The sequence below is a fragment of the Eurosta solidaginis genome, chromosome X, assembly GCF_040869045.1.
Source record: "Eurosta solidaginis isolate ZX-2024a chromosome X, ASM4086904v1, whole genome shotgun sequence".
In the NCBI taxonomy this organism is placed as follows: Eukaryota; Metazoa; Arthropoda; class Insecta; order Diptera; family Tephritidae; genus Eurosta; species Eurosta solidaginis.
The window spans coordinates 184,954,375-184,974,646 of NC_090324.1; the positions used below are offsets into that span (position 1 = coordinate 184,954,375).

General features: G+C 37.9%; 2 pseudogenes; one reads left to right on the plus strand and one right to left on the minus strand.

Annotated features, from left to right (window-relative positions):
• Positions 1-20,272, plus strand: part of LOC137235315 (probable arginine--tRNA ligase, cytoplasmic) — a 517,389-nt pseudogene that overhangs the window by 373,717 nt on the left and 123,400 nt on the right.
• Positions 15,621-16,910, minus strand: LOC137234742 (multidrug resistance-associated protein 1 pseudogene; annotated as a pseudogene).

Consider the following 20,272-nt stretch of genomic DNA (forward strand, 5'->3'; position numbering starts at 1 on the left):
ACTTCACCATATACTTTCGTATATTGCACATATTGTTGCCTGAAAAAATTGATGACGTATATAGCATATATTGTTGTCTGAAAAAATCATACAGATCGGTGGTATATATAGTATATATATGGTGGTATATATATATAGTATATATATATATTTTCGCAATTTTAGCCCCATTTTAACAGCTAGATGCTTCAAATTTCACCGAATGTTTACGTATATAGCATATATTGTTGTCTGAAAAAATCATAGAGATCGATTGTATATGTAGTATATATCTCATACAACCGATTGTTCAGATAAGAAACTTTTCGCAATTTCTACCCCATTTTAACAGCTATAAGCTTCAAATTTCACTGATTGCTTACGTATATAGTATATATTGTTGTGTCAAAAAATCATAGAGATCGGTGATATATATAATATATATATGATGGTATATATAGTATATATATTTAGTATATATATATTTTTTTTGCGATTTCGGCCCCATTTTAACAGCTAGTAGCTTCAAATTTCACCAAATGCTTACGTGTATAGCATATATTGATGTCTGAAAAAATCATTGAGATCGGTGGTATACATAGTATATATCTCATACAACCGATTGTTCAGATAAGAAACTTTGCCCCGTTTTAACAGTTAGAAGCTTCATATTTCACCAAATGCTTACGTATGTAGCATAAATTGTTGTCTGAAAAAATCATAGAGATCGGTGGTACATATATTACCCCATATAAGCTGTATTTTTTTGCCCCTTTTTTACGGCTAGAAGCTTCAAAATTCATAAAATTTCATCAAATAGTTACCTTTACGTCAAATATTGTTGAAATACGTGATTCGTAGTCACAGTTTTTACACGCAGACCACAAAAAACCTGAAAATTTGCATCTCCACATAAAGTACCTACCTATTTTTATACCTTTCATGAAAATGAAATAGTATATTAATCTCGTCACGAAACCCAAAATTGTAAGTCCTTAAAGGAAAATAGATAGACCCACCATTAAGTATACCGAAATAATCAGGTTGAAGATCTGAGTTGATTTAGACATGGCCGTCTGTCGTCTGTCTGTTTGTATGTAAACTAGTCCCTCAATTTTTGAGATATCTTGATAAAATTTGGTGAGCGGGTGTATTTGGGTGTCCGATTAGACATTTGTCGGAAGCGGCCGGATCGGACCACTATAGCATATATCCTTCATACAACCGATTTTTCAGAAAAAGAGAATTTTTGTAATATCTTACTCAATTTAACAGATTGAAGCTTCAAACTTCACCATATACTTTCGTATATTGCACATATTGTTGCCTGAAAAAATTGATGAGATCGGTCGTATATATAGTATATATCCCCCACAACCAACCGATTGTTCAGATAAGAAACCTTTCGTAATTACTGTCCCATTTTAAGAGCTAGAGGCTTCAAATTTAAACGAATGCTTACGTATATAGCATATATTGTTGTCTGAAAAAATCATACAGATCGGTGGTATATATAGTATATATATGGTGGTTTATATAGTAAATATATATAGTATATATATATATATTTTCGCAATTTTAGCCCCATTTTAACAGCTAGAAGCTTCAAATTTCACCGAATGCTTACGTATATGGCATATATTGTTGTCTGAAAAATCATAGAGATCGGTTGTATATATAGTATATATCTCATACACCCGATTGTTCAGATAAGAAACTTTTCGTAATTTCTACCCCATTTTAACAGCTATAAGCTTCAAATTTCACCGATTGGTTACGTATATAGTATATATTGTTGTGTCAAAAAATCATAGAGATCGGTGATACATATTATATATATATGATGGTATATATATTTAGTATATATATATTTTTTTTTTTGCGATTTCGGCCCCATTTTAACAGCTAGAAGCTTCAAATTTCACCAACTGCTTACGTGTATAGCATATATTGATGTCTGAAAAAATCTTTGAGATCGGTGATATACATAGTATATACCTAATACAACCGATTGTTCAGATAAGAAACTTTGCGCAATTTCTGCCCAATTTTAACAGTCAGAAGCTTCACATTTCACCAAATGCTTACGTATATAGCATATATTGTTGTCTGAAAAAATCATAGAGATCGGTGGTATATATAGTATATATCTCATACAACCGATTGTTCAGATAAGAAACTTTGCGCAATTTCTGCCCCATTTTAACAGCTATAAGCTTGAAATTTCACCAAATGCTTACGTATATAGCATATATTGTTGTCTGAAAAAATCATAGAGATCGGAGGTACATATATTATATACCCCATATTAACTGTATTTTTTGCCACTTTTTTACGGCTAGAAGCTTCAAAATTCATAAAATTTCATCAAATAGTTACGTTTACGTCATATATTGTTGAAATACGTGATTCATAGTCATAGTTTTTACACGCAGACCACAAAAAACCTGAAACTTTGCATCCTCACACAAAGTACCTACTTATTTTTATACCTTTCATGAAAATGAAATGGTATATTAATTTCGTCACGAAACCCAAAATTGTAAGTCCTTAAAGGAAAATAGATAGACCCACCATTAAGTATACCGAAATAATCAGGTTGAAGAGCCGAGTTGATTTAGCCATGTCCGTCTGTCCGTCTGTCTGTTTGTATGCAAACTAGTCCCTCAATTTTTGAGATATCTTGATAAAATTTGGTGAGCGGGTGTATTTGGGTGTCCGATTAGACATTTGACCGATTTTTCAGAAAAAGAGGATTTTTGTAATATCTTACTCAATTTAACAGATTGAAGCTTCAAACTTTATCATATACTTTCGTATATTGCACATATTATTGCCTGAAAAAATTGATGAGATCGGTCGTATATATAGTATATATCCCCCACAACCGATTGTTCAGATAATAAACTTTTCGTAATTACTGCCCCATTTTAAGAGCTAGAGGCTTAAATTTCAACGAATGCTTACGTATATAGCATATATTGTTGTCTGAAAAAATCATACAGATCGGTAGTATATATAGTATATATAGTATATACATATATTTTCGCAATTTTAGACTCATTTTAACAGCTAGAAACTTCAAATTTCACCGAATGCTTACGCATATGGCATATATTGTTGTCTGAAAAAATCATAGAGATCGGTCGTATATATAGTATATATCCACCACAACCGATTGTTCAGATAAGAAACTTTTCGTAATTACTGCCCCATTTTAAGAGCTAGAGGCTTCAAATTTCAACGAATGCTTACGTATATAGCATATATTGTTGTCTGAAAAAATCATACAGATCGGTGGTATATATAGTATATATATGGTGGTATATATAGTATATATATGTGGGAGCCTTAAAGTAATTAAGACATTTTACAACACTGTATGTCATAAAGCGACTGCAGGCGGACAACGGACTAACTGCAGAAACATGAATAAATAAGATAAAATGCAAACAAGCAACAAAGGGATAACGGAACTTTTAAAATAGCGAATAGACAAATTTCAAAGTCATAGTTTTGCGCTTGAGGACAGTTCATATGAAGTTGAGTAGTGAATCGGACGCGCCACGGCAAGTAAAAATAACTTCTTTTTTGTATATGCCGAAGCATAAGTGCAAAGTAAAAATGTTTAACTAAATAAATAAATTTGAACTAAAACATGTGTAAATGTGAACTAAACGTGTCTATGTAACCTAAAATAGTAGCGTACAACGCAAAATAATACGAACTTGAAATGTTAATTGTAAAACCGAAATAAATAAAATACAAACAATTTGACGTAATTTTAAAGAAAAGTGCGTGTTAGTACCTTTTGAACCCCACAAATGGTGTCAGAAGTGCAGAAATTTCTTTTAATAAAAATTTTTATTTCATGCGCCGTCCGATTATTTGTGCTAAAGCCGTTAAGCCACACACGTACATACAAAAAAAAAATCTTGTCACAGATCGTTGTGAAAAATTCAGTGCTAGAAATGCAGCAATATCTGCATAAAACTGTACCAGAAATTCATATCGGGTTTAATTGAAGTCATACGATAGAACAGTTATACATTGGGGTGCCTATATGCAAAACCCTATCGTTGAAAAGCCGTTATGCTCATCGCTCATATTTTGCGTGAAAAAGAAATAATAAATTTTGTCGCTTTGCGGCGTCCGTTTAATGAACAACGGAACACGAACGTTGATGTGTTATTGTACTGTTGTTGGTGACCAAGTCGAGTAGCCAAGCAGTAAAACTTAAATGTTGTTGTTGTGGGCGACTAAGTAAAAGCCCCACCGTTGATGTGTTACTGTACTGTTGTTTGTGAACAAGTCGAGTAGCCAAGCAGTAAAACTTAAATGTTGTTGTTGTGGGCGACTAAGTAAAAGCCCAACCGTTGATGTGTTACTGTACTGACATGGGCGAATAAGTGATAATATTTGGCGAACCTATGTTGCAGTTGATGGAAGAAACTTTACACCTACTAAGTTGCAGTTGTTGATACGAGCCGATGCCGCACTTACAAATGAGAAAGCTGAACACTGTCGAGACAAACTAACGATAAGTATAAGTTTATATACTAACTCGATTGTATTGTAGAATTGCTTTTAGTACTAATTTTTGCGAAAAATAAGAATATCCATTTCAATACATTATAACAAGGTAGATACCAAAAAAAAAAAAGTTATAAAGCTTACCGTGGCACAATGGATAGAGATGAAATATTAGGGTTGACCGTAAGTAATTTGAAAAGCAAACTCACTTAACTAGGGCTTTCCACAAGTGGTCGTAAGGTAGTCCTTCAAGACAGACTACGAAGTCTTCGAGAATGCTTCCTCTGTACACTCCGTTGCCGTTGGGGTGCGTGAAATAACTAGAACACCCTTCACACTTCGTGACATCGAAGATTCTTTGTCTTGTTTTTCAGGTTCAGGCCAAGCATCAATAGAAAAGTGGTTAGAAATTTTTGAGGAGAACGCTGCAGCAGTGCAGTGGAATGAATTGCAAAAATTTATTTATGCAAAACAATTGCTAAAAGGTGGTGCTAAGATGTTTGTTCAGTGCCAAAAAGGTATAAAAGACTGGGACTCTTTGAAAAAATCGTTAAAAGAAGAATTTGGTTCAGCAGTATCTGCGAATGAAGTGCATCGTATGTTGCGCAATAGGCGAAAACAGTATAACGAAGATTACAAAGAGTACTTGTACAACCTCATGGAAATAGGGAAAATGATTGATTTAGATGATGTTAGCATAATCGAATATTTTATAGATGGCTTGCCAGATACGAGGTCCAACAAGGCAAATCTCTACCTGGCAAGAAACATAAACAAGTTAAAAGAACAAATAAGAGTTTACGAGAAAATCCGGGGAGGTAGCCGAGCAGCTGCAGTTAAATCAAGCGAACAATCTGGGAAGTTACCAAAACAAGCGCAACACCAACAAGATAAACGCTGTTTTCGGTGCGGTGAAACAAACCACATTTTGCGTAATTGTCCCCAGGCTACAGTCACGGTCAACTGGGTCATATAGCGTCGAATTGTAAAAACCCCAAAAAGGAGTTGAAGGCAGAATCGCTTAATGCAACCATGATGAGTACAAAAAGCAGAACCGTATCACGGGGCGGACTTATTTTTAAAGACATTAAAATTCGGAGCTTCGTACATTCAGCACTCATAGATACAGGATGTGATTTATGCTTGATTAGATATGACGTGTTGGCATCATTAGGCGAATTCGAGTTAACCAACGAAAAGCATCAACTATTCGGAATAGCCGATAGTGCCTTGATAACTTTAGGTGGGTTTAAGACCGAAGTAGAGTTTGATGACTCCGCAGTTGTTATTAACTTTCATGTTGTTCGCGAGAGAGTTTCCAGATTCGGTGTTATTATTGGCAATGACGTTTTGAAATGGGTGGACATAGTAATAAAGAATGATGAAGTGCAATTTAGAAAACGGGGAACTGTGTCCGCGAGCTGTGAGCCAATAACAATAGAAAGAAGTAGTGCAGTTGCTGGTGCATAGTCAGCCGTTGATAGCAAATTAGCTACGGACACTAAGTCAGTTGTTGGTAGAAAAGAAGAGACGTTCGAACTTTTTAATGAATTTGGAAATATATGCACGGCGGAAAGCCAAGAAAGAGAGAAAGAGTTAGATCTGGCGCACTTAGATGCACTCCAAGAGGCAAAAATTAGGTCTTTAGTTAAAAGTTATGTACCCGTGAGAAGTAAAATGTCTCCAGTAGAAATGAAGATCATTTTAACCGATGAAAAGCCAGTATATCAAAGGCCACGGAGACTTTCATATGAAGATAGGTGTTGGGTAGACGCCGAAATTGCGAAGTGGCTGGAAGAAGGCATCATCCAATCCAGCTCTTTGGAATATGCGTCACCTGTGGTTTTGGTATCGAAAAAAGACGGAAGTAAAAGACTTTGTTGCGATTACCGCCAGTTAAACGAAAAAATCTATAGAGACAATTTCCCTATGCCGTTAATTGACGACGTTTTAGAAAGATTTCAAGGCGCCAAAGTCTTCACGATGCTCGACCTGTCAAATGGGTTCTTCCACGTGCCTATAGGGAAAGATTCCAGAAAATATACGTCGTTCGTGACCCATAGTGGTCAATACGAGTTCCTCTATGTCCCATTCGGAATTTCCAACTCACCCGCAGTCTTTTCACGGTACATAACGGCAGTATTACGCCCTCTAATACAATCAGGAGTGGTAGTCGTATACATGGATGACTTGATTATTCCGGCGAAAGACGAAATGGAAGGCATGAAGAGCTTGGAACTCGTTTTGGAAGTTGCATCCGCAAGTGGTTTGAAGATAAAATGGGAAAAATGTCAGTTCTTGAAGAAAAAAGTTGAGTTCTTAGGTTATGTGATAGAAAATAGCACAATTAAGCCATGTTTAGCAAAGACAAAGGCAGTAGAGGGTTTTCCGGTACCAACTTCAAAGAAAAGTCTTCAGCGCTTTTTAGGGTTAACGTCGTATTTCAGAAGGTTTATTGAAGGTTACGCGATTATAGCAAAGCCGCTATCTGAGCTTCTCCGCCAAGACAATAGGTTTCAGATGGGAGACGAGGAGCTAGCCGCATTCCAGCAACTTAAAGTAGCTTTGGTTACGGCCCCGGTTTTAGCTTTATATAACCCTAAAGCAGTCACTGAGGTCCACACAGATGCAAGTATGTACGGCTATGGCGCGGTTTTATTGCAAAGAGACGTCGACGATAGAGAATTTCATCCTGTGCAATATATGAGCAGGAAAACTAAACCATTTGAGGAAACACTCCACTCGTATGAGTTGGAAGTTTTAGCAATAATTGAGGCACTAAAAAAATGGAGGGTTTACCTGATAGGCATCAAATTTAAAATCGTAACCGACTGCAATGCATTCACGATGACGTTAAAAAAGCGTGATGTACCGTTAAGAGTTTCACGCTGGGCTTTGTATTTGCAGGATTTTGATTACACAATCGAACACCGTAGCGGAACAAAAATGAGACATGTAGACGCGCTCAGTAGAATGTCGTGCTTGCTATTGGAGGATACATTAAGTCATCGGTTGAAGTTAGCTCAGATGGACGATGATTGGATTAAGGCAGTTAGGAAAGTACTAGAAACAGGTCCTTACGAAGATTATTACCTATACAATGACATTTTATTCAAAGATCCAGTTAAGACGTTAGTGGTTATCCCATCTCAGATGGAGGACGAAATTATACGAACCGCGCATAACCAGGGACATTTTTCTAACAAAAAAACTCAAGAAGCAATCGAGAAAAAGTATTACATGCCACAGTTGTCAAAGAAGGTAGCAAAGTTTGTTAGATCGTGCATGGAATGTTTTGTCTCGGAAGCGAAGGCGGGGAAAAAAGAGGGATTTCTGAGTCCGATCAATAAGGAGGACCAACCATTGGGTACTTATCATGTAGACCACTTAGGGCCAATGGAAACGACAAACAAGCAATACAATTACCTATTTGTTGTAATCGATGCGTTCTCAAAGTTCACATGGCCTTATCCGACGTAGAACACGGGCGCAGAATCGGTGATCAACATACTAAAAGGGCAGTCGTCAGTTTTCGGCAATCCGAAACGTATTATTTCTGACAGGGGTACCTCGTTTACGTCAAATTCCTTCAGGGAATATTGCGTAAGCGAAGATATACAACTTTTAAACATAGCCACAGGTGTCCCTAGAGGTAACGGTCAAGTCGAGAGGATTCATAGAGTCATTTTGCCAATGCTAACTAAACTCTGCGTCGACGATCCAAAGTCCTGGTACAAACATGTAGATAGAGTACAACGCGCTATAAATAATACTCCTCCCAGAACCACAAAATTCTCACCCTTTAGAATCCTAACGGGGTTAGAAATGAGGGTTGCGGATGTACCAGAACTTAGGGAAATGTTAGAAGAACTTAGAGTCGAAGAGATAGATAGTGAACGTTATGAAGTCCGACAGACGGCAAAAGAGAACATAGAGAAGATTCAAGAAGAAAACAAGAGAAATTTTAACGCTAAACGAAAACGGGAAATAGAGTATAAACTAGGCCAACTGGTAGCCATCAAGCGTACCCAGTTCGGCGCAGGGTTAAAACTGAAACCAAAATACTTAGGACCATATAGAGTTACCAAGAAATTGAATCACGGTAGATACGAAGTGGAGAAGGTAGGAGACCACGAGGGTCCAAGACTTAGTACAACGGTAGCGGAGTACATGAAAGCATTCGACCCATCGTTCGAGGCGAACTAAACTCAGGATGGCCGGATGTGGGAGCCTTAAAGTAATTAAGACATTTTACAACACTGTATGTCATAAAGCGACTGCAGGCGGACAACGGACTAACTGCAGAAACATGAATAAATAAGATAAAATGCAAACAAGCAACAAAGGGATAACGGAACTTTTAAAATAGCGAATAGACAAATTTCAAAGTCATAGTTTTGCGCTTGAGGACAGTTCATATGAAGTTGAGTAGTGAATCGGACGCGCCACGGCAAGTAAAAATAACTTCTTTTTTGTATATGCCGAAGCATAAGTGCAAAGTAAAAATGTTTAACTAAATAAATAAATTTGAACTAAAACATGTGTAAATGTGAACTAAACGTGTCTATGTAACCTAAAATAGTAGCGTACAACGCAAAATAATACGAACTTGAAATGTTAATTGTAAAACCGAAATAAATGAAATACAAACAATTTGACGTAATTTTAAAGAAAAGTGCGTGTTAATACCCTTTGAACCCCACATATATATAGTATATATTTGGTGGTATATATAATATATATATATAAATTTTTTCGCAATTTTAGCCCCATTTTAACAGCTAGAAGCTTCAAATTTCACCGAATGCTTACGTATATGGCATATATTGTTGTCTGAAAAAATCATAGAGATCGGTAGTATATATAGTATATATCTCATACAACCGATTGTTCAGATAAGAAACTTTTCGCAATTTCTACCCCATTTTAACAGCTATAAGCTTCAAATTTCACCAAATGCTTACGTATATAGCATATATTGTTGTCTGAAAAAATGATAGAGATAGGTGGTACATATATTATATACCCCATATAAACTGTATTTTTTTGCCCTTTTTTACGGCTAGAAGCTTCAAAATTCATAAAATTTCATCAAATAGTTACGTTTACGTCATATATTGTTGAAATACGTGATTCGTAGTCATAGTTTTTACACGCAGACAACAAAAAACCTGAAACTTTGCATCCCCGCACAAAGTACCTACCTATTTTTTATTTCATATTTATCTTAAAAATCGTTTAGATGTGTTCAAATTTCACCAAATGTTTACGTGTATAGCATATATTGTTGTCTGAAAAAATCATAGAGATCGGTGGTACATATAGTATATATCTCATACAACCGATTGTTCAGATAAGAAACTTTTCGCAATTTCTACCCCATTTTAACAGCTATAAGCTTCAAATTCCAGCGATTGCTTAATTATATAGTATATATTGTTTTGTCAAAAAATCATAGAGATCGGTGTAATATATAATATATATATGATGGTATATACAGTATATATATTTAGTATATATATATTTTTTTTGCGATTTCGGCTCCATTTTAAAAGCTAGAAGCTTCAAATTTCACCAAATGCTTACGTGTATAGCATATATTTATGTCTGAAAATATCATTGAGATCGGTGGTATACATAGTATATATCTCATACAACCGATTGTTCAGATAAGAAACTTTGCGCAATTTCTGCCCCGTGTTAACAGCTAGAAGCTTCAAATTTCACCAAATGCTTACGTATATATCATATATTGTTATCTGAAAAAATGATAGAGATAGGTGGTACATATATTATATACCCCATATAAACTGTATTTTTTTGCCCTTTTTTACGGCTAGAAGCTTCAAAATTCATAAAATTTCATCAAATAGTTACGTTTACGTCATATATTGTTGAAATACGTGATTCGTAGTCATAGTTTTTACACGCAGACCACAAAAAACCTGAAACTTTGCATCCCCGCACAAAGTACCTACCTATTTTTTATTTCATATTTATCTTAAAAATCGTTTAGATGTGTTCAAATTTCACCAAATGTTCACGTGTATAGCATATATTTTTGTCTGAAAAAATCATAGAGATCGGTGGTACATTTATTATATACCCCATATAAACTGTATTTTTTTGCCCCTTTTTTACGGATAGAAGCCTTCTTACTAGTTTCGACTTTATCCCGGACAGGACGGACTATTGCATGCCGGTGGCGGCTCCCTATACAACCTTCACCCCAGTCATTCCCCCGAGGGAGGAGTGGAGATGAGGAATTATCTGGGGCATGGGACCGGTTAACTTGTTCACGGATGGGTCGAAGTTTAACGGAAAGGTTGGCGGGGAGGTCTTTTGTCAAGAGCTAAATGTAAGCCGCAAGTTTAAGTTGGCTGATCACTGCAGTGTATTCCAAGCGGAAGTTGCTGCGATTAAGGATGCGGTGGATGAAATGCTATCCAGCGCTACTACGGTTAGGGAATTTAACATCTACTCTGATAGCCAAGCGGCTATAAAGGCCTTGAGCTCAACTACAGTGCGATCGAGGGTGGTCTGGGAGTGCCTGACCTCACTTGCGATTGCATCGAATTATTTTACAATTAAGATTATCTGGGTCCCGGGCCATAGTGATATTCCGGTTAACTGTCAAGCGGATCTCTTAGCCCGAATCGGTACAATTGAACCGGATGAAGATGGCTGTAGGGATTTCGGGATTCCGCTAGCCACCTGTGGATTGCTCTTCCATAGCTGGGCCTCGATTCAGCTCAGCAAACGTTGGGCGGACACTACGTCTTGTAGGATATCAAGATCTTTCTGGCCGAAAGTGGATGGCAGGAGGTCTGCTGAAATAATTGGGTTCACTAAGGCTCACCTATCAATGGTCATTGGGGTTTTGACAGGGCACTGTCCCATGGGTATCCATGCGGTACGTTTCAATATATTGGAAACTCCATCCTGCTGCAGCTGTATGGAGGATGATGAGGTGGAATCACCAAATCACCTTATGCTTGACTGCCCAGCTTTTGCCAGAACTAGGCGAAAGTATTTCGGTCGTGACTCACTTGGATCTCCCGAGGAACTATCCAAGGTTGAGATCGGGATCATTCGGAACTTTATCGTTGCTACCCAACGATTGTCTAAGTAATTATATCTACGTCACCGTTAGTTTAGTTTATTATATGTGGTATCACAAGGGACCGTCATGTTGTCCAAGTGAGCTTCCTCTATCAGGGAAGCTACCGCCCAACCTAACCTAACCTACGGCTAGAAGCTTCAAAATTCATAAAATTTCATCAAATAGTTACGTTTACGTCATATATTGTTGAAATACGTAATTCGTAGTCATAGTTTTTACGCGCAGACCACAAAAAACCTGAAACTTTGCATCCTCACACAAAGTACCTACCTATTTTTATACCTTGCATGAAAATGAAATGGTATATTAATTTCGTCACGAAACCCAAAATTGTAAGTCCTTAAAGGAAAATAGATAGACCCACCATTAAGTATACCGAAATAATCAGGTTGAAGAGCTGAGTTGATTTAGCCATGTCCGTCTGTCCGTCTGTCTGTTTGTATGCAAACTAGTCCCTCAATTTTTGAGATATCTTGATAAAATTTGGTGAGCGGGTGTATTTGGGTGTCCGATTAGACATTTGACCGATTTTTCAGAAAAAGAGGATTTTTGTAACATCTTACTCAATTTAACAGATTGAAGCTTCAAACTTTACCATATACTTTCGTATATTGCACATATTGTTGCCTGAAAAAATTTATGAGATCGGGCGTATATATAGTATATATCCCCCACAACCGATTGTTCAGATAAGAAACTTTTCGTAATTACTGCCCCATTTTAAGAGCTAGAGGCTTCAAATTTCTACAAATGCTTACGTATATAGCATATATTGTTGTCTGAAAAAATCATACAGATCGGTGGTATATATAGTATATATATATAGTATATATATATGTATTTTCGCAATTTTAGCCCCATTTTAACAGCTAGAAGCTTCAAATTTCACCAAATGCTATCGTATGTGGCATATATTGTTGTCTGAAAAAATCATAGAGATCGGTTGTATACATAGTATATATGTCATACAACCGATTGTTCAGATAAGAAACTTTGCGCAATTTCTGCCCCGTTTTAGCTGCTAGAAGCTTCAAATTTCACCATATGCTTACGTGTATAGCATATATTGTTGTCTGAAAAAACATACAGATCGATGGTATATATAGTATATACATGGTGGTATATATAGTATATATATTTAGTACTGGACAAATGCGTGGTGGCAACGGCGCGCACCCACGTATTTGTTAAAGATTAGTTAAGGCGAAAAAAGGGTAAGAAAATAAAAACACCAAAAAGGTTTCGTATTAATAAAAAAGGAATTCACAGTGTTTTTTTATTCAATGTGTATAAATACAACAAGTATTAAGGAAGATGTTAACAAATGTTGTGAAAGTTTAAAATATTAAATATATTTTAGGAAATTATAACTTACGTGAACGGGCGATTGCGTGTACCTTTGCTGGCTGCTGTATTTAAAAAGAAGGAGACTCTTTGCCACATGAGCCGATGAACCCACGATACAGCCCCTTCGTTGTGTTTCCCGGCAACAAAGTTGCTGTACCGCGGGCTCACAGCGGTAAAAATCTAAGGTACATACGTACTACCACTCACACATGCCTGTGTGTATAGTGATCACAAGAATATGTGGGTGGTAGTAACGAAGGAAAATAACCAAAGAAAGTTTTGTTACGAGGGGGGGGGGAGATATATTTAGGCCTGTGGCCTAAACATACCGGCCCCCTTGCCGTAAGCAACAAAGGAAAAAAATGAAAGGAAAAAAAAAGAATGACACGTGATCGCACGTCCAGTAAGGCGTTATGTCGATGTGCAGATGCGGACTGCAAGCACTGCACGTCGCACGATGGACTTCGTGTCTCGTTGTCCTGTGAAGAAAAAGAAAAGAGGTTATTAAATATACGTACGTGGTTTTAAATTCCGTGCAGTAATTACTTAGTTTTTATGAAACGCTCCTATTTTTGGCGGCTCCTGAGACTACCAGCCCGAATACGGTCGGTCCGCTCACCATCAGTTCGGCGTATAGATCAGCGCCGAGTGTCAGCCGAACTGGCGATGAGCGGTAGAACTGAGGATCTGCAAGCCGCATGAATTCAAACGGAACGTCAATCTTTGGATCCACATTGGATGGCGGACTCAACCGATAGTGGCCCTTGACCACGGCGGCTTGGGTAGTGACATGAGTCGTTGACCCGAACTTGCCGCGCAGAATAAGGGTGCATTGCCCTGGTCCTTGGCGCTCCAACTGCAAATCGCGTACCAGCTCTGCATCGACGATGGTGCTGGCGTCGCAGGGATCAATGATGGTACGAACCAGATGTAGGTGCCCACGCGATTCGACGCGTACGATGGCCGTCGGCGCAATGGGCACGAAAGACCGCATGATGGGTGCTGGAGTGGCTGGGAGCAGCCGGCCGGTTCGGAAGCCTTCCGGTGTACCACGCGATAGTGCCTTTGTATCTAGGGCGTCAGAAGTGTATGGCGTTGATTTCTTTCGCCGCTGCTGTCTTCCGCGTTTGGATGGCTTGGTCGGGCCTCCTTGGAGTCCGATGTCGCGGTGCCGCCAGTTTTCTCGTTCGTTTCGACGTTTATTTGCTTTCGCCGCGCTTCTTTCACGCTGTAACAGCGGCCGAAAACTGCGCATCCCATGGTTGACCGTTGACGGTCTTGTTGTCTCCGTTTCACCTCTTTCTTCCTCCGCCTTTGCTCTCTCCTCCTCCATTTCTTCCTCCTCCACCTATTGAGCCCAGGACTTTGTCGGCCCCATTATGTGGATTGACAACGTGTCATCGGACGGGTTGTCGTCGCCAATGGTTGTTGCATCATCGCGTTCAGAAAGACGCTCATCTAGATGGAGCGTGGGGTGGTGCTTTTGCTGGCACCGTTTGCAGCGATATTTACTTTTGCAGTTGTCAACGCGATGAAACAGCGACAAACAATTCGGGCAGTAGTTATGTAGTAGGACAGCCCGTAACCTTTCTTCGGGCGACTTGCTTCTGTACTCAGTACATACCTCATACTATGATTTCTACCGCAGATCTGGCAGGCGACGTCGAAGCGCTTGGCGCTCCCCTCTGACTTGGCCAATAGAGTTTCGAAACGGGTCATGATCTGAAAGAATATTGGTATCATTGATCATGCCCAAATTTAGGTTGGCGGAATGTTGTTTGGGTGGCGTAAGCCAAAAAAAAAAATATTATCTCTCATATATTTTCGCAAGAGAAAAAAAACATTTATTGAAATAAAAAATTAAAGGCCATAAGTAAATACTTATGCGTGCAAAGAAACGAAGAAAAAACGAATTCAGCACGCATCCATGCAAAGTGGCTGGTGCTTTAGCACCTTTAGTACATTTTATAATTTATTTTATGTCGGTAGATGTCGCCGAAGTAGTCCTAAGGATTTATTTTGATTTGTGGTGAGCTTTGTTTTCACAACAAGTGGCCTGCCACCACACGGAATGGTTCGAAACCTGGCTGAAAAGGTATAACAGAGTTTCACTTCCACCATTCAACATTATATTTGACGTGTATTGTCGATAATGTTGAGATTCGTGGAATTAAGTATTTTAAATCTCGACCAAATGAATGATTGGTCGAGATATGTAATACGCGACATGTGTGGCGTGTTGTGCTCGATATGTCGTGCGGCATGTAATGCGTGACGTGTAGTGTGTGACGTGTAGTGCGGCGTGTAGTGCAGGAAATGTAGTGCGGCATTTAGTACGTGACGTGTAGTGCGCGAGATGCTTGCGCATGAGGCCTAACGTTTGTATTGCAATAATCATTGACAGTCAAGCATTAAATGTAGAGATTTTGACATCTGCTACGCTTTTCCATTTCCTGAATGAAAAAAAAAAATGTCATTCATTGTAACACGCGGCGGTGAGTATGGTTAGGAAATCGTAATTTATCTTTCATTAATTAATTGCTCTATATATTTTTTTCTTGCTAGGTACAGCTAACGGAGGTTTACCAGAGACAACCGTACCAACAACAGCGCATAAGGTATTATTTTTACAGTCATATCAAATACGACAAATTAAGTAAAAACATATTGATATGACTTTAATACGATTGGCTATAACACCATTAATTGGAATTAAAATTATCATAACAGCAAGCCCCGCTAATACAAATGGTCCCAATTGTAACCATAAGAAATACATAGCTAATGTAATTTGTAAAGGTGCTGACCAAATCATATTGGAACATGTTGTGAAATCCATAAAACGGTGTGCATCCACTGCCATCAAATTGACAATTTCACCCACCGTTGATTCCTTACGTGCAGCATTTGAAATAACTAAAGCCTTACGAAAAATAGCATTAATTAACGCTGTACGTATACGTAAACCAACAACAAACATTCGATGAAAGTGTTGTCCCAAAATGACAGTTTGTGCAGCTGCCGTAACAAATAATAGTACTGAATAGAATATACCCTTCCATTAGGGTTGTGGCTCCGTCTCTTTGTCGGCATAATCTTTAACAAAAGTGATAATTAAGCTCAATATTCGCGGTTGTACAATGGTTAGAAGATCAGCTATTAATTTTATAAGTGCACCCAGTAGAAATACACCGCCAGTTGATTTAAGAATGGCTGGCATTATCGATGTTATTTTCCTTTTATGGCTGGAGCCAGCTGCATGTGGATTTTCGAATTCAACCTTGCCATTACTATATTGGGCTTTTGGTTGTTGTGGAGTTATGCTGTGACTTTTATCATTCTTTCGTACACGTTTATTCCAATAATATGCAAATACAGGCATAACTTCTTTACTGCTGTCTTGTGGACGTAAGTCCCATAGATCTTTCTTTTCTAGGGGATTTCTATATCCCTTCCATGCCATTATATCGAGCCAAGTGTATGTAATGCGAGATAGGAAACTGGCCGAACTTTCTGGTATTTCATTATTTGTACGTTTATATTTAGTTTCTCTTGGCATGGCATCGGCGAAACAATTTAATAGCACACGAAATACCAAAATATATCATATTGCTAATATAATTATATTCAGTCCATGGATAATCAGGTTTATTTGATGCATTCGAGTTTATAATTGGGTCCCTCTTACTTTTTTTCTCTTACTTCGGTGCGACATTGGGCTACAGAACATATAACAAACAGGAACCAGAACATAAATTGTACACCCGATGTTTGGACACAATATTTACGATTTTAATGGTATAAAAATAGATAACAGCAAACTTACAAATGAAGCAAACTTCATCACTACCGTCCATATATCAACATGATGTATTAGGTGCGCTGTTTCGTCAAAGTGGAAGAAAGCTTCAATTTGTAAGCAGTGCATGATATTCTTTATTTGTGAGGTGTAATAACCAAACAGCGAGGCACTGAAATACGGTTTGGTTTACTATAATAGCGTTGACTCAGCTCCATTTGATATTTTATATGAGCCGTCCATTGTCGAATACAATGGCTTTACCTATCGTGCTATATGCTTTAGCCTTGTGGTTACAAGATCAAACGAAACATTTTATATTTAGTTCGGGTATCGTCATACCAGTTTTCCGTTCAGGACTTTTAATATTCTTGGGGTTGTTGTTATTTTACGATATACTCTTTCGGAAAATTAGGGTGGCAAGCGGATTAAAAATAGCCTTACCTGCAGGTTTGGCTATTTTGAGCAAATGTTGGAACGTGTACGTTGCGCAAACGCAGAGATGCACTAACACAAATCTGCTACACAAAGGGATTTCGATATTTCCCGTGATCTTGAAACTTATGTCTGTAATTATGCACGAAATGAGAATCTGGAGGAAGGGCCAATGATAGCACGCTGTGGCGACATGTGGTCACATTTGTCACCAATAGTTTAACATTGCTGACAATCTTGAAACCAATTTTGAAAACGAATGATGTAGTTACCGAAAATATTTTCTACGTACAAAATTTGGGGATCTGGAAATAATGGAAACATTTTTTTTTTTTTTTTGTTCCAAACTGAAGATGATGAACCTAAAACGTATGCGCAATTCTGGATAGATTCCAAGTGCGCACACCTATTACCAGCATCATGTGGCGTGCTTTTCATTGTTTCAAAAAACGCTGACATTTTGTAATTGAAGTATGTCCACTATTTTTATATTTGAAATTGAAAAAGCACCACTTCAACGACCCATAGGACTTTCAGCGATAAACACTAGAATTTATGAACATCTTTTCCTAAAAAACCCTAAATTTAACTGATTGAATTAGGAATCGAGAAGTATATGCAGTGTCCTTTGATACCTTAACTTGCAATCGGGACTTTCTTGCATGCGCTATGCTAAATAAAGAAAGAACACTTTACATTGAACTCAAAACGCGAAGTAATTCTATTACATTCGAACAAATAATTTGTAAAAGCTTCAACTTTAAAACATTTGATCGGGATTTAAAGTACACGAAGGCGAAATTAGCCATAAACTCAATCCTAATGCCGATTTAAATGGAGATCAAAGTATGAACCCAACTCAAGCGTACATTGCAACAGGAAGTTGCTTTAATAATGATCCTACGTCATTGTGATATGGTTCAATGGTTATTAAAACAACTTCACTTACAGATGAGGAAGCCAAGCAGGTTTGGAAACTGTATTCATATAATAAAGAAAAGGCTTTCGTTCGCCTGAAATCACTTTTAAAGAAACTCAAAAATTGCACGAATTTCAAGACACCCAAAAGGAAATTGCGCCATTTGCCATTTGGGATACAACTTTAAATTGCAAGGGTATGTGGTTGATATATAAACCATTTACAAATTGTATAAGCGAATATTACACCTGGTAGGTTAACTCGGGAGTAAATTCGACAGTTTTATCGAAACAGAATACACACGATGAACGAGCAGATGCAACGGCCGATATTCTTACATTACTTCTAATCTTCCAGCACTACATCATCTCCAGTTTCCAACTATGTGAGTATATAAATTTTTGCTTTAGTTTTCTTTTTCACATTTAACGTTAGAATAAATATACAAGTGATAACGCACAATGTTTATCCGATTCGTAAGAATTATCTGCTCTGATGGATTTATTGAAATCATCACTAGGAATATCCTAATTTTTCGCATTTGGAAGCATCTTTGTTGCAGTTTCTATATTAATATTGTTGCCATGTTAAATCAATATTTGACATAGTGGGTAATTCTTGTTGTGATGATGTGCTGCCGGAGTTATAGTCCTCAACCGCCTATGAGTTCTGGTAATGCCGAGCGGAATGCCCATTTAACATTGGAACGGGTTCTAATTCTTCGCCACAACTTGCCAATACATAATATAATATAGGATTTAGGACTGATAGAGGTAGTTGCGGCAGCTGCGTACACTTGGATGTGGAATTAGTACTGCATGCCTGTGGAATTGCTTCTTGGTAACCACTTTCTATGATATATTTGTCTCGGGCTTGAGTGTTTGTAAGATTTTTCGAGGTTTTATTTTCGCGATTTAGTATCCGTTGGGTGCGACGCGGTCTATCGGACGGTAATTTCAAGAAAAAAACCTGCGCTAAATAGGGGCTGGTTGCAGGTCTGTCGTGACATCACTAGGGTAAATATGATGATTGATCGCAGAGATTACGTTTATCAAAATTCGTGAAAAAATTCAGAGAGCGAAAAAAAGGTTATTGTTAATTTTTGGGGCTTATCAGCTGCACGTGATCGTGAAATTGATTTCCATGCTACAGCAGGAGTGGGATGTGAACCCGCACTCCTACGATGGTTGAAGTGTTACAAGCGCATTCAGCCACGTCATGCCGTAGTTGTTGAGAAGTTTTCCCAATTGCCTCCTTTGCATATTTTATTCTTTTACATACTACATACATCGTATGTAATTATGTGTTAAAGTTATGCTTGTTGGTGAGGCGATTTTCAAAGAAACTTGGTAATGTTGCTGTTTGTGTTCCATGTATGGAACTACAACGAATTACTTAATGTTGTCTATTTGCATGAGTTAAGAGATGATTGCCCGTATCGCTTTAAATGTATGAAAACATTTATTCGAAGCAATTTTATAATTTGTTAAATAATTTGGGAACATTTTTAAACAACGTGACATCCGGACGGACAAGGCTGACTATACATATGCAGTTCATTTTATTTAACTGTTGTTAAGAAATGTAAATAATACATTGGTATACTCATTTAAGTGATCACAGTTGAGAAAATTTCTACATTTAAGCCCAAGCGGTTGCGGGTGCAATGCGCCAGATATAGCCAACACAAAAACCCGTTTAAGGAATTTGGCAATAGGCAAGTTGAATTTTTATGATAATGAGAAAAAAAATGATTCAATTGTATTCTGCGGCAGATAGTGAGTCTGCGCTAGGGTATGTTGGCCTCGTTCATGGGAACGAGAGCAAGGTTATCGGTGTGTTGGCCTCGTTCGGGGTGAACGAGAGCTGGGTTATTTGGGATAGAGGGATGTGGACTATTAAAGTTCATTTTCCTTGTTGTTGGGCGGAAGTAGTACCAGTTTCGCGATTTGTCTCGTAATTTGTCCCTTCATTGTCAACAACACGTACACGGTTATCGGAACCTGGGTGTGCGTTGACGAGTCTCCCCATTCTCCACTCGTTTGGTTGTAGGTTATCTTCTTTTATGACGACTAGATCCCCCGGTTTTAAGTTGGATTGCCGACGTTTCCATTTATATTCCGATTTCCATCTTTTG